The sequence below is a fragment of the Capra hircus genome, chromosome 6 (genome assembly GCF_001704415.2).
Source record: "Capra hircus breed San Clemente chromosome 6, ASM170441v1, whole genome shotgun sequence".
Taxonomy (NCBI): domain Eukaryota; kingdom Metazoa; phylum Chordata; class Mammalia; order Artiodactyla; family Bovidae; genus Capra; species Capra hircus.
In genome coordinates, this window is record NC_030813.1 from 86,169,867 (window position 1) to 86,183,382 (window position 13,516).

At 36.6% G+C, this 13,516-nt stretch overlaps 1 long non-coding RNA gene across 1 annotated transcript; it reads left to right on the forward strand.

Annotated features, from left to right (window-relative positions):
- On the forward strand, positions 8,934-10,815 carry LOC106502214. Its single transcript, XR_001295805.2, has 3 exons — positions 8,934-8,974; positions 10,276-10,345; positions 10,778-10,815. It is a non-coding gene; the product is annotated as an uncharacterized LOC106502214 (long non-coding RNA).

Consider the following 13,516-nt stretch of genomic DNA (forward strand, 5'->3'; position numbering starts at 1 on the left):
AGAGCATATTAAAAAGTAGAGACATCACTTTGCTGACAAAGGCCCATATAGTCAAAGCTACTGTTTTTCCAGGAGTCATGTACGGATGTGAGATTTGGATCATAAAGAAGGCTGAGTTTTGAAGAATTGATACTTTCAAATTGTGGGGCTGGAAAAGACTCTTGGGAGTCCCTTGGACAGCAAGGAGTTCAAACCAGTCAATCTCTAAAGGAAATCAACCCTAAATATTCATTGGAAGAACTGATACTGAAGCTCCAATACTTTGGCCACATGATTCCTCCTGAGCCAACTCACTGGAAAAGACCTTGATGCTGGGAACGATTGAAGGCAGGAGGAGAAAGGGGCTACTGAGAATGAGATGGTTGGATGGCATCACTGAATCAAGGGACATGAGTTTGAGCAAACTCTGGGAGACAGTGAAGAGAAAAGTTTGGTGTGCTGCAGTCTATGGGGTCACAAAGAGCCAAACAAGACTTAGTGACTGAACAACAAATAATACACAAAGTGTGTCTTTGTCTATTATTATTATAATTAATTATCTTCATATGAATACAATTTGTGCTTTGAATTTCCTGCATTTAGAATTGGCTTTTACTAAATTTGAGGGGGGGGGTGGGAATTTCCAATATTTTTTGACTATCTTTCTATTCCATTTTCTCTATTTTCTCGTTCTAGAATTCATGTTAGATTGTGTGATATTATCCCTCAGGTCACTGAAACTTTTTAAATATTTTTTCCGAGAGATTCAATTTTGAAAATTTCTATTGACCTTCTTAGGATTCACTGTTCTTTTCTTCTGCTATATCCAATCTGCTTCTACTACCATTCTCTTCCAATGAAATTTTAATTTCAGGATTTAAAAATTTTAAGTTCTGGGATTTCCATTTGATTTTCAACAATTTTCTTATCTTACCAAGGAATTTCTAATACTCAGCATATTGATTATATTTCTATAAGTCCTTCAGCTTGTTTAAATCTACTTATTTTAAAATTCTTATCTGTTCATTTCAATAGATGCGAGTCTGTTTCTATTGAATGATTTTACTTTTGAATATAAGCAACCTTCCCTTGTATGCTGGCTAGTTTTGTGTGTCAACTGGCCTCAGAGTATCTAGATTTAAACATTTTTTTTTTCTAAGTGTATCTGTGAAATATTTTCTGAATGAGATTAGCATTTGACTTGGTGGACTCAGTAGAGTAGATTGCCCTGTCCAAAGTGGGTGGGCTGTATCAAAGCCACTGACAGTTGAATAGAACTAAAAGCAGAGAAAGGATACTCTGTGGCTAAAGTTTCTCTTGTTCAAATTAAAATGCATTATTTTTGAATATATAGTTATTATTTAAGGTGTATACATCTAAAAGGCTATCATATATTGTAGTCTTTTGGCCAAAAAAGTTGTCATGTAACCCCTTTTGATATAAAAACAAATTTTAAAATAGCAGATTATATAATTTTAAAAAATCTCTACAGTCTCCTTATGATTCACTATTCATATCACTCCTATTGTGGTTAGAATCTGACTAATTCCGTATTCCAGTTACATAGTTTTCTACATTTATGATCTTAGATATTTAACTTCTAAACCACATTTTCCTCATCTGTAAAATAGAAATAATTGCATAACTTACCCCACAGGGCTATGGTGAATATATACAATGTATTTCATGCAAAGCATTGTCAGCTTCCAGGACATATTCTTTTTGACAATGTTAATAATGAATAATGCAGAGCTAACAGAAAGTTTCCTAATTATGTGGATCCTTAAGGATTTTGTATAATTAAAATCTTTACTAAAGTGAGGAAACAAGTTTTTTGTAAGAAACATTTTGATAATTCAACAATAAAAATAAAGGGGAAAAACTTGAAACTCTGAACCATGAACATGGAAAAGATCAGATATGTATCTGAAGAAGACTCGCAGTTTAAGACTTGACTGTAGCACACTGCCTTATAGAAAACATCATTTTTTTTAAATTTAAATTGTTAAAGCTATGAGACAAACAGGAAAAAATATTGTCTTCGTTATTTTAATGCTGAATAAATGGTGGTTATAAAAGATTAAGAGACTTATCCAAGTTAAGCGGAGGAGTGTAATTCAGATCCTGGATGCAAGACTCTGCAGGCCAATCTTAAACCTCTACATGTGTATCACCATCAGCATATAATGTCTACTCAGTAGGAACCACAGGAAGTGTTACACTGATGTGTAACACAGACAAGGTAGTGATATTATAAACTATGTCATGTCAAAATATTCAGGTTCTATTTAAACAGCTTAGGAAAAAATGTATAGACTTCCCAGGTGGCTCAGTGGTTAAGAATTCGCCTGCCAATGCAGAAGATGCAGATTTGCTCCTTGGGTGGGGAAAATCACTTAGAGAAGGAAATGGCAACCCACACCAGTATTCTTGCCTGGACAATTTCAAGGGCAGAGGAGCCTGGCAGGCTACAGTCCACGAGGTCACAGAGATCTAGACAGGACTGAGCAACTAAGCACACACACATGCAAACAGTTTAGAAAAATAAGTAATAGTGCATAGAAGGAAGTCACTGGTTTTTTTTAAGGTTTTGTATTTAACCATTACTTGCTTGACTTTGAGAAAAGGAATTATTTATTTTATAGAGGGAAAGGCAAATTTGGGGATAGGCCCATAAGCTGTTTGTATATGTCAAATACAGCAACGTGAGCTATGTATGCTGTTTGGAACGTATATCAAATATGGTAATTTCCATGATTTGATCCATATAAAAATAAATTATTAATAGAACTTGGTATAAAATTAAAATTATCCTGATAAAATTATGTCTCATGAATATAGTACAAAGTTAATAAATACAGATTTATAGCAACTGGACTCTGGGCTTCAAGCAATGGCATAAATGATAAAGAGCACAAGGAAATAGCTAAAGCAATTTCTGCAAAAGCTAACTTGTTCACTCAATAAGTATTTATTAAACATCTACTGGTTGCTGGTGCCAGGCCCGTTTCAAGGAACAGCATGGTAGACATGCGGACATCCGGCCATGACTGTGGTGTTGTCAGTGCTGATTCTGGGCATAAGAACTCTAGGACCACTCTGCTTTTTAACAGCTGGGAGTCAGGTGTGCCATGATGGCTGGGGGACTGACAACCACTCAGATTCTACAACATTGACACATAGGGTTCTAATTCTTTTGCAGAAATCCACAGTCACTACAGTCACTTCTAGTTGGATGTGTAGCATTCATAGAGGTTTGAAGAGAATTCAGATTTGTCTGTATCCATTCTCTTAAATGGAAGGCATCCAAGACTTTTTAAAATAATATTCCTCCTTAGCACTGACATGTATGCAAGTTTATTAACTTGATTAGGTCATTTCTTATGGTTTTCAATTCACACACCAAAAAAGGTGATAATGCCTAAAGAAAGTGTTATGTGTATATACTACTGATACTATGTATAAAATAGATAACTAATGAGAACATACTTTATAACACAGGGGACTCTACTTAATGCACTATGGTGACCAAAATGGGAAGGAAGTCCAAAAGGGAGGGGACATATGTAGATGTAAAGCTGATTCATTTTGCCGTATAGTAGAAACTTAACACAACATTGTAAAGCAACTACACTCCAATAAAAATTAATTTTTTAAAAAAGTATATGTACTAAATTTCTACAAAATATTTCTATCATATATCAACTTTGTATATATTATAAGATGTGGAATATAAGATGTAGAACAAAATATTTCTGCTCTCTTATTGAAGTAGTAGTGAGTTAATCCTCTAAGACTTCCCATAGTGTGGCTTACAATGTGTATTTCCTGACCACTAATTCTAATCCTTTGAAGAGAATAAACCTATGGGATTTATTTTTTTATTAATTGCTAACTAAACCTCTTCTGGTAGGAATTTTCATCTCTATTTAACACCCAGTCTGAAAGTATTATAACTGAAAGGGTACAGAGAGGTCATCTAAGAAGTTCCATTGGCTGTACAAAAGTCCCTTCTATACCTCAGCCTGTGGTCGCTCAATGTTTCCTTGAATACCTGTAGAGATAGGTGTCTTTTAACTTTAAAATTTTTTCTTATAGATTATTTTTAATATCTTGATATATTAATGTTTTGTTTCTGCCCTCTGAGTTCCCATGATAAAACTAAACTTTCATATGATAAGACTGTTCAGCTTCTGAAGCCCACTCCATGGGCAAACTTTCTGGTTAGCCTCCTTTGTGTTACCCGACAAAGGTCCATCTAGTCAAAGCTATGGTTTTTCCAGTAGTCATGTATGGATGTGAGAGTTGGACCATAAGGAAAGCTGAGCGCTGAAGAATTGATGCTTTTCAACTGTGGTGTTGGAGAAGACCCCGGAGGGTTCCTTGAACTGGAAGGAGATCAAACCAGTCAATCCTAAAGGAAATCAGTCCTGAATATTCATTGGAAGGACTGATACTAAAGCTGAAGCTCTAATACTTTGGCCACCTGATGCGAAGAACTGACTCATTAGCAGAGACCCTGATGCTGGGAAAGGCTGAAGGCAGGAGGATAAGGGGATGACAGAGGATGAGATGGTTGGATGGGATCACAGACTCGACAGACATGAGTTTGAGCAAGCTCCAGTAGTTGGTGATGGACAGGGAAATCTGGTGTGCTGCAGTCCATGGGGACACAAAGAGTCGGATACGACTGAGCAACTGAACTGAACTGCATTACCCTTGCCCTTTGAAAGACAGCCATCTGCTGCAGACTTTGCAGAGAGTATTCTTGTATCTGTAATTTTTGTTCTGTAAAGCAAGAGTGTTTTCTGTTTATTAAATTATAGACATCTGAATTAAGATTATCACAAGAAAAGAATAGCAGTTTTTATTGCCTAAATTCAGCCAGAATTACAGCTTATTTGTCCTTGGAGGGATACTGTATGGTGAGTAAAATTAGATCACCAATGAAAAAGAATAGTTGCTTCCTGATATTGCTCAATTTCAAAATTTCCTATTTATTTTCAGATTTAACTAACATAGTAAGCCCTTGCATGATTAATTTCTCAGTTCTCTCTGACTCTTTGCAACCCTTTGGACTGTAGCCTGCCAAACTCCTCTGTCCTCTGGATTTTTCAGGCAAGAACACCAGAAATCAAAGTCGCTCAGTTGTGTCCCACTCTTTGATACCCCAGGGACTATAGAATCTATGAGATTCTCTAGGACAGAATACCAGAGTGGGTAGCCTTTCCCTTCTCCAGGGGATCTTCCCAACTCAGGGATCGAACCCAGGACTCCTGCATTGCAGGCAGATTCTTTACCAACTGAGCCACAAAGGAAACTCAAGAATAGTGGAGTGGGTAGCCATCCCTTCTCCAGCAGATCAGTTGCCATTTCCTACTCCAGGGGCATCGTCCCAACCCAGGGATTGAATCTGTGTCTCCTACATTGCAGGCAGATTCTTCATCCACTGAGTCATCGGGGAACTGCCAGGCTCCTCTCTCCATGGAATTCTCCAAGCAAGAATATCGGAGTGAATTGTCATTTCTTCCTCCAAAGGATCTTCCAGATCCAGGGTTCAAACCTGCTTGCATCTCTTGCATTGGCAGGCAGATTCTTTATGGTCTGAGCCACCAGGGAAGCCCATTAAGCATTTATCTGATTTTAATTACTATGTAAGGTGCTTCCGTATGTTGTTGTTTAGTTGCTAAGTTATGTCTGACTCAGCAACCCCATGGACCGTAACCCACCAGGCTTCTCTCTCTTTGGGATTTCCCAGGCATGAATACTGGGGTGGGTTGCCATTTCCTCCTCTAGGGGATCTTCACACCCCAGGGACTGAACCCACGTATCCTGAACTGGCAGGCAGATTCTTTACTGCTGAGCCACCAGGGAAGCCCAAAGTGCTTCTATATACCTTTATATTAGCCAAGAAACTCAATCCTCTGAGGAACCTTGAGGATGTATGGCAGGAAGAGGTCAGATTTACTAAAAACTTCAGCTCTGACACTGATAAAACATCATTTATGAAATCAGACTGAATGCTGAATGTTTTTATACATTTCATTTCACTTAATTCCCAATTCCAGAGATAATTATCTTTACTTTAAAGATAAGAAAACTGAGACTCAGAGTATGACTTTCCCACTCGTAGCCAACAAAGAAAATCTAAAAATATAATCACCAGCCTCAAATCTAGAGCTCTTCCTACTTCATGTAGCTTGCTAGTAGTGATGGCTGACAACTTCACTTTTTCTGCTACCTTGTAGTAGCTAGAATTTCAATAGTAGGATAATCACAGCTTTCTGCAACTTGCTGGTTTGATCAGGGTAACTTGTGGCCCTACACAAATGGAAATCAAAAGTTAGGACACCAAAATTTACTAATTAGAAAGGCAAATATTTCATTATCTTGCTTATATGTGAAATTTAAAAACAAACAAATGAAAACAGGGTTATAAGGAGTTGGAGCCTAGAGGAAATGGATGATGGTGGTCAAAGTATAAAGACTTCCAGTCATAAGATGAATAAGTTCTAGGGATCTGACCTACACCATGGTGACTATACTTAACAATACTGTATACTATATTTGAAAGTTGATGAGAGAGTTATATCTTAAGTGTTCCCACAACACATTCACACACTTAAACACACAAAGCTAACCATGTAAGGTAATGGATGTGTTAACTAAACATATTATGGTAATCATTTCATAACCTATACAGCTATCAAACTATTACATTGTATACCTTAAATTTACCCAATGTAATATGTCAACTATGTCTCAACAAACCTGGAAAAATATTATATTTAAGAATTATTTATTAGTGAAATTATTAGTTTTTAAAACCCTGTTTCAGTGTGTATGTGTATACTCAGCTAAGACAGTATGAATTTTATCCTATAATTGCATTTTAACAGGTTTAAAAGACATGAAGAATATGATGAAGATGGGTTGGAGAGAGGAGAATAATGGAGACAGAGAATCAAATTAAGAGGCTATAGCCACAATCCAAAAGAAAATGAAGGACTAAAACAAGAAAATGGCCTTGAAAATGGAAAAGACTGAGTCTGTGAATACACAGCAAGGAAACGCTTAATTACTGTTAGATGCCAAAGGAGAGGGACAAGGCAAAGACAGAGTGAGTCTTAGATTTCTGGCATGGATGGATGATTGATAAACATCAGTTGAGGAAGCAGATGAAGGTGAAGAGAGATTGGGAGGTAAAAGCAATGAGTTCAGTTTGAATTATACTCATCAAACATCTAAATGGAATATGCAGTTAAAGACTTCAAGATAAAAACATAGGTTAGGGAGTCAGAAGTCAACTATATTATGTAGAGCACATGTAGATTAAATGCATAAGAGGTCGAGTACAATGCACTGAAGAAAAAGAATCCACAAAGACTTAAGGTTGCTATCAAAAAAGCTGAAAAAGAACAAGAGAAAGTGGTTTTAAGAAACCCAGGGAAAGAAAGTTAGTTTTCTGAGTGGAATGGTCATCACAATTAAATACCCGCAAATGTCTATAACATAAGGACAGAAAAGCATTCATTGTCATCACAATCAAGAGGCAACTGGCAGCTTTTGTCAGAACAATTTTGGATAAGTATAAGAAATTAAAACACGTAAGATAAGGAAGTGAATATGTTATACACGTGCATACAAATACACACATCTATTTGCATGTGCACACACACACACAACCTACTGTCTTAGTCCTGAGGAAATCAACTCTAATCCCATCTTGGTTAAAATGAAAACTGATATTCAAAAACACACTAGTTATAATAAATTAGGTTTCTGAATGAAGCAGTTTTCTCAATCAGAGTGGCAAGACTGAATATTTAATCATAAGCAACAAAAGTTTAAAGCTTCCCTGCTTTTACACTGATTTTGCTAACCTGCAACAGTGACATTAGGCAAGAGTCTGGGGTTTGGAATCAAATTATGGGTATTAAATACCATCTCTACCAGAGTACTAATTATGATACCTTACCTCTAAACCTCTTTTTCTGTAAAATGGGGATTATGTTGATAATACTAATACTTTGCTTTTGGAGTTGGTTGTTTTGAGGATTAAATGATGTAATACATACAAAGTGCCTGAGCAAAAGTCTTCAAGAAATGTTAGCTTTTAACTATTTTCCTGAGTTTTTTTGAGAACTAATTTCTAGAAAAAAAAATAGAAAAGAGGGACATTGATGCATTGCTACAATTTTGTTCATATAAAACTCTGCTGAAATAGAATTTGAATGCACGTATGCAATATTTTTGAGGGCTCTTTAAATATGATAAAAAGCCCAAATTTTATGCATAGAAATTTAAAGTGATTCTTGAATTTTTTGAGGGCTCTAGTTTTTAATCCCACATTTGATGGTTAGACATCTTCTCTTGTGTTAAGTGCATCTTTAATTGAAAAGCAAATTGTCATCTTCCATAAGGTAACTAAGATACTTGATGTTTCCAAATGTGGTCCACTGATCTTTAAAACTCTAAGCCTGCTCACTGAAATCAAAGAACTAAAGGTAGAATCATGCAAAAGATATCAATCCCATGCTTAAAGTTTTTAAGATTATTTATTTTCTTAAAATGGCAATACAACCAAAAAAACTCCCCAATTGATTATAATCAATACCAATAGGATGCTGAGAAAATAATTTTTTTAATTGTAGAAATTAAAGGAAAAAACTTAAAGAGCAGAGGGCAACTTTATGTGAAGTGATAAGCTTTGAATATACAAATTACACAGGTTGAAAAGAAAACACAAATAGTTGCCTTTGGTAGTCATTCAGCCAAAGTTTCAATGAAACTGTGAATGTCAGTTATTCCGCAGTTTCAACACATCGTGATAGTTGATGATTCAACTAAGAACTGATCCCAGGGAGAGGCTGTCAAACCACAGGCTTCATCCCATTTGCTTCAGAATGTATAAAATAGCTGTGCTATTCCAGGGCCAGTCACTTCCATTTCTTATAACACCATCCCAGAGAAGGAACGGACTGGGAAGTTTGAGGTAAGAGAGATCTTAAGTACCATGGATTTTAATATATCAAGATATATTATATACCTTTGTCTATGTTATCTAGAGAGATAGATATATCCAGTAAACTGTCAAAATTAAAATCATTGAGACTGTCATGGTTGCTTGAATCTGTAATCTTAAAGTGATTAGACAATCATCTAGGGTATACCTATTTACAAGACTCTTTCTTAAAATCATCACCCAGCTATCGTAAGTACATAGTTTAGAATGATCATAAAGAAAGCTTTATGGGGGCTGGAGTGCTGGTGGCACCCTGTTACTGTTACAAGAGCCTCAGGCTCATTGATTTACGAGCTTAAGTCAGTAAATGAAGGGAACATGCACTGCCACACATGTGACAATTTATTTGTGGCCTCCTGTTTTTCTTTAAAATTTTCTGTATTTACATTCCATTCTATAAAATATCATGTTGACTTGAATGTAAAAATTACTTGGATTTTCCTATAAATCCTTAAATGAAATTGATGCTCCAGGAAGATGCATCTAATTTATTCAGAGACATTGGATGTGTTCCCCAGCATACAGCTATATACTGCTATGGGTATTACAGTTTGAGAAGTAGAAAAATAAAAGGTGGTAGTTGGTAATTATGCTGAGTCCTGCCTATAAGACAAGATCTGAAAGACTCTATGATGTGCTTTACCTGTTTGCTTCGGGTGTTTTTAAATCATCCTTGAATTCATATTTGTAATCCCCCTTTGGGATAGGTTCACTTGAATTCTGCTCTCTCCAAAAATCTTTCCTTGATTTCTCTGTTTTCTTCTACATTTGACATTGTTTAATCACTAAGTCATGCCCAACTCTTTTGCGACACCATGGACTGTAACCTGCCAGGCTTTTCTGTCCATATAACTCTCCAGGCAAGAATACTGGAGCAGGTAGCTATTCCTTTCTCCAGGGCATCTTCCAGACCCAAGAGTTGAACCCAAGTCTCTTGCATTGCAAGCAAATTCTTTACCATCTGAGCCACCAGGGAAGCCCTAAATTGCTTATCCCCACACTAAGTCTCTGTAAAGGCCAAGGCTGTATTTCCTTCCAGCAGCTACTCTTATTAGCATGTACAGAGAAATATTACTCTTAAATAATATGTGAATATTTGTTTTTTAAAAAACTTGATGTCACATCAAAATTGCAGAACACCTTTGATTCTACCTAAAAAAAATCATGGTCTCCAAATAGGTTGATGCTCTAAGAGCTATTAGTAATATAATATGTGCTACAACTAGATCTACTGAATTTATGCTGACATTTGGTCTTTCTATTACTTCTAGATTACATCTGAGTAAAATGAAAGTTCTCCTTCTGCTCACAGCCATCTTGGCAATAACCATTGGTTTCCCGGTGAGTAGTTCTGTATTTCAGAGTATTTATGGGTTGTTGTTGGTTTTTTGGTTGTTGTTGCTGTGGTTATTGTTCTAATTCATAAATCCTAGGAAATGTTTCTATTTTAAGCATGTCTAATATCTGGCTTTTTTACATTATATTCTATGCCATTTTATATATCATATACTATTTTATGCATAGTTTAATTCTACATAGTCTTGATGAAGTGGTGAAATTTTTTGAGGTGTTTAGAATAAATAATAACATTTTTAAGAAAAATAATTCCTAGAATATTTTCTGGAAGCTCAAATCCTAAATTTAAACAAATGGCTACTATGAAACAACACTGAGTAGTGGATAGTTAAACTATTTCCTTCATACATATGTATGTTTCTCAATTTGTGTGTTTTATTATCATGAGTTGAATTAACTTCACTGTTTAATCTTTAGGTCTCTCAAGACAAGGAAAGAGAATCACGAAGTGTAAGTTACACTTTTGCTGTTTAACATGTGTGATTTTCATGTGAAATATCCATAACTGTGGTTAAAGATATTCCTTTATTCAAACTTCTCAAACTCTAGAGAAATCCTTTCAGAGTTTGGGTATTAGACTCAACAGAGATTCAGCCTTCAGGGATATGACCTCTGCTTGTTATAAAGAGAATTATCTCAGCATCTCAGATAACAGGGGGGCCAAACAGAAACTTGAATCACTCTATGATGAATTGTATTACAATACTTTTTTTTTACTAAAACTAGCCCAATAAATGTTGATACTCACTCATCCCTCTATCCTGCTTTAACTCTACAAAACCCAGTCCAGAAGAGAAAATAAAAATGATAATATAAGCAAAAATTTGAGAATTAAGAAATTTGGGCCTGCTTTGATGACCCCACCAGTGGAAAATTCACTAGCAGCTTATTTTGGTCTAAACAGTTAATAAAAAAAAATGTTTAAGAAAAAGAAAATAAAATTTTAAACAGGAAGCTCTTGTTTAGGAATTTGTTCATACTCAGATTAATCTTATTATTTCATGTATGGATGTAGACTTGGACTATAAAGAAAGCTGAGCACTGAAAAATTGATGCTTTTGAACTGTGGTGTTGGAGAAGACTCTTAAGAATCCCTTGGACTGCAAGGAGATCCAACCAGTCCATCCTAAAGGAGATCAGTCCTGGGTGTTCATTGGAAGGACTGATGTTGAAGCTGAGACTCCAATACTTTGGCCACCTGATGCAAAGAGCTGATTCATTTGAAAAGACCCTGATGCTGGGGAAGATTGAGGGCAGGAGGATAGGGGATGACAGAGGATGAGGTGATTGATGGCATCACCAACCCAATGGACATGAGTTTGGGTAAACTCCGGGATTTGGTGATGGACAGGGAGGCCTGGCATCCTGCGGTTCATGGGGTTGCAAAGAGTCGGACACGACTGAGTGACTGAACTGAACTGCACTGAATCATATTATCTTAAAGCAAGCATGATTGAGGCCAAACCTATAGAGAATTAAGGATACAGAAATTGATAGGAATATGGATCGACGGTAGAGAGGGAAAGAAGGAAGAAAGAAATAAAATAGAGGAGATTGTATCTTTGAGTAAAGACCTTATATAAAGGCAAAGAGAAAAAATTTGACCTCTCCTCCTCAATACCCTCCCCTTGATTTAACACTTACAGAAGCAATCATCAGGAAAATCTTCATGCTATGAGTAGAAAGGTACAAGAACATGGTTATCTCTAAGTGATTTCCTACATTTTTCTAAAATGATGCAAATTAATCAAATCCCTGTTCATAGTAAACACAGAAAAGGTAAATATCTCAGAAATTCTAAAGCCTCTACTTAAAAATGAAGACCTGCATGTTCATTAAATTTCTTTCTCTCAACAGGCCAGTGGGAGTGATGAACTATCATCACAGTTCTTTTATCCTCCTTACCAATATCCACACAACCATTATTCACGATTCCTCTGTCCATGGTGGGCCTATTTTTATCCTCCCATTCCAGTACCTGCATCTGTCTCTGCAGCTACCCCTGATAATGAGAAGTAAATAAGAAAGAGAAGTCCCAGTGCAATTTAAGATGAAATAGGTGGTAAGTATGCAGAATACAAAACATGTGGGATTTTGAGGGGGTGTTTTTGTTGTTTTCTAGCTATGCGACAAGGAGGATCCTATTTCCTTGACCAGGGATCAAACCCACATTCCCTGCATTGGCAGCTCAGTCTTAACTACTGGATGGCCAGGGAAGCCCCCAGTATGTGTCTTTTTTTGTTTTTGTTTCTTTTTGGAAGATAATTGCTTTACAATGCCATGCTGGTTTCTGCCATATATCAACATGAATCAGCCACAGGCATACACTAGAACTTCCCTCCCATCTCCCACCGCATCCACCCTTCCAGGTGGTTACACAGCATGGGACTGAGCTCTTTGTGTCACACAGCAAATTCCCACTGGCTATTTTACGTATGGTTATATGAATGGATACAGAAATTGTGGTATATATATATACAATGGAATATTACTCGGCTTTTAAAAAGAATGCATTTGAGTAAGTCCTAATCAGGTAGATGAACCTAGAGTTCATCCTACAACCTAAAGCCTATTGTACAGAGTGAAGGAAGTCAGAAAGAGAAAGACAAATATTGTATATTAACACATGTGAATGGAATCTAGAAAGATGGTACAGATGAACCTATGTGCAAGGCAGCAATGGAGACGCAGACATAAAGAACTGATTTGTGGACACAGTGTGGGAAAGAGAGAGTGGGATGAATTGAAGCAGCATGGAAGCATACACATTATCCAACATATGCTTTCTTTACTTTGCTGTCTGTAGACTGAACTACATTATTTCATGAAAAAAAAATTGTTGCAATGTTTTCACTTATCCCCATTAAATTACAATTTGTCTGTGTGTGTTCCTTAGTCCCTCAGTCATTTCCGACGCTTTGCAACCCCACAGACCCTGCCAGGCTTCTCTATCCATGCAATTCTCCAGGCAAGAATACTGGAGTGGGTTGCCAGTTCCTTCTCCAGGGAATCTTCCCAAACCAGGATTCAAACTGGAGTCTCCCACAATGCAGGCAGATTCTTTACCATCTGAGCCACAGGGAAGCCCAAGTTATAACTTATTTCAATCTCCTCTGGTAAAAAGTGTCAGTGTCTCTACTCAGAGGTTGGGCTTCC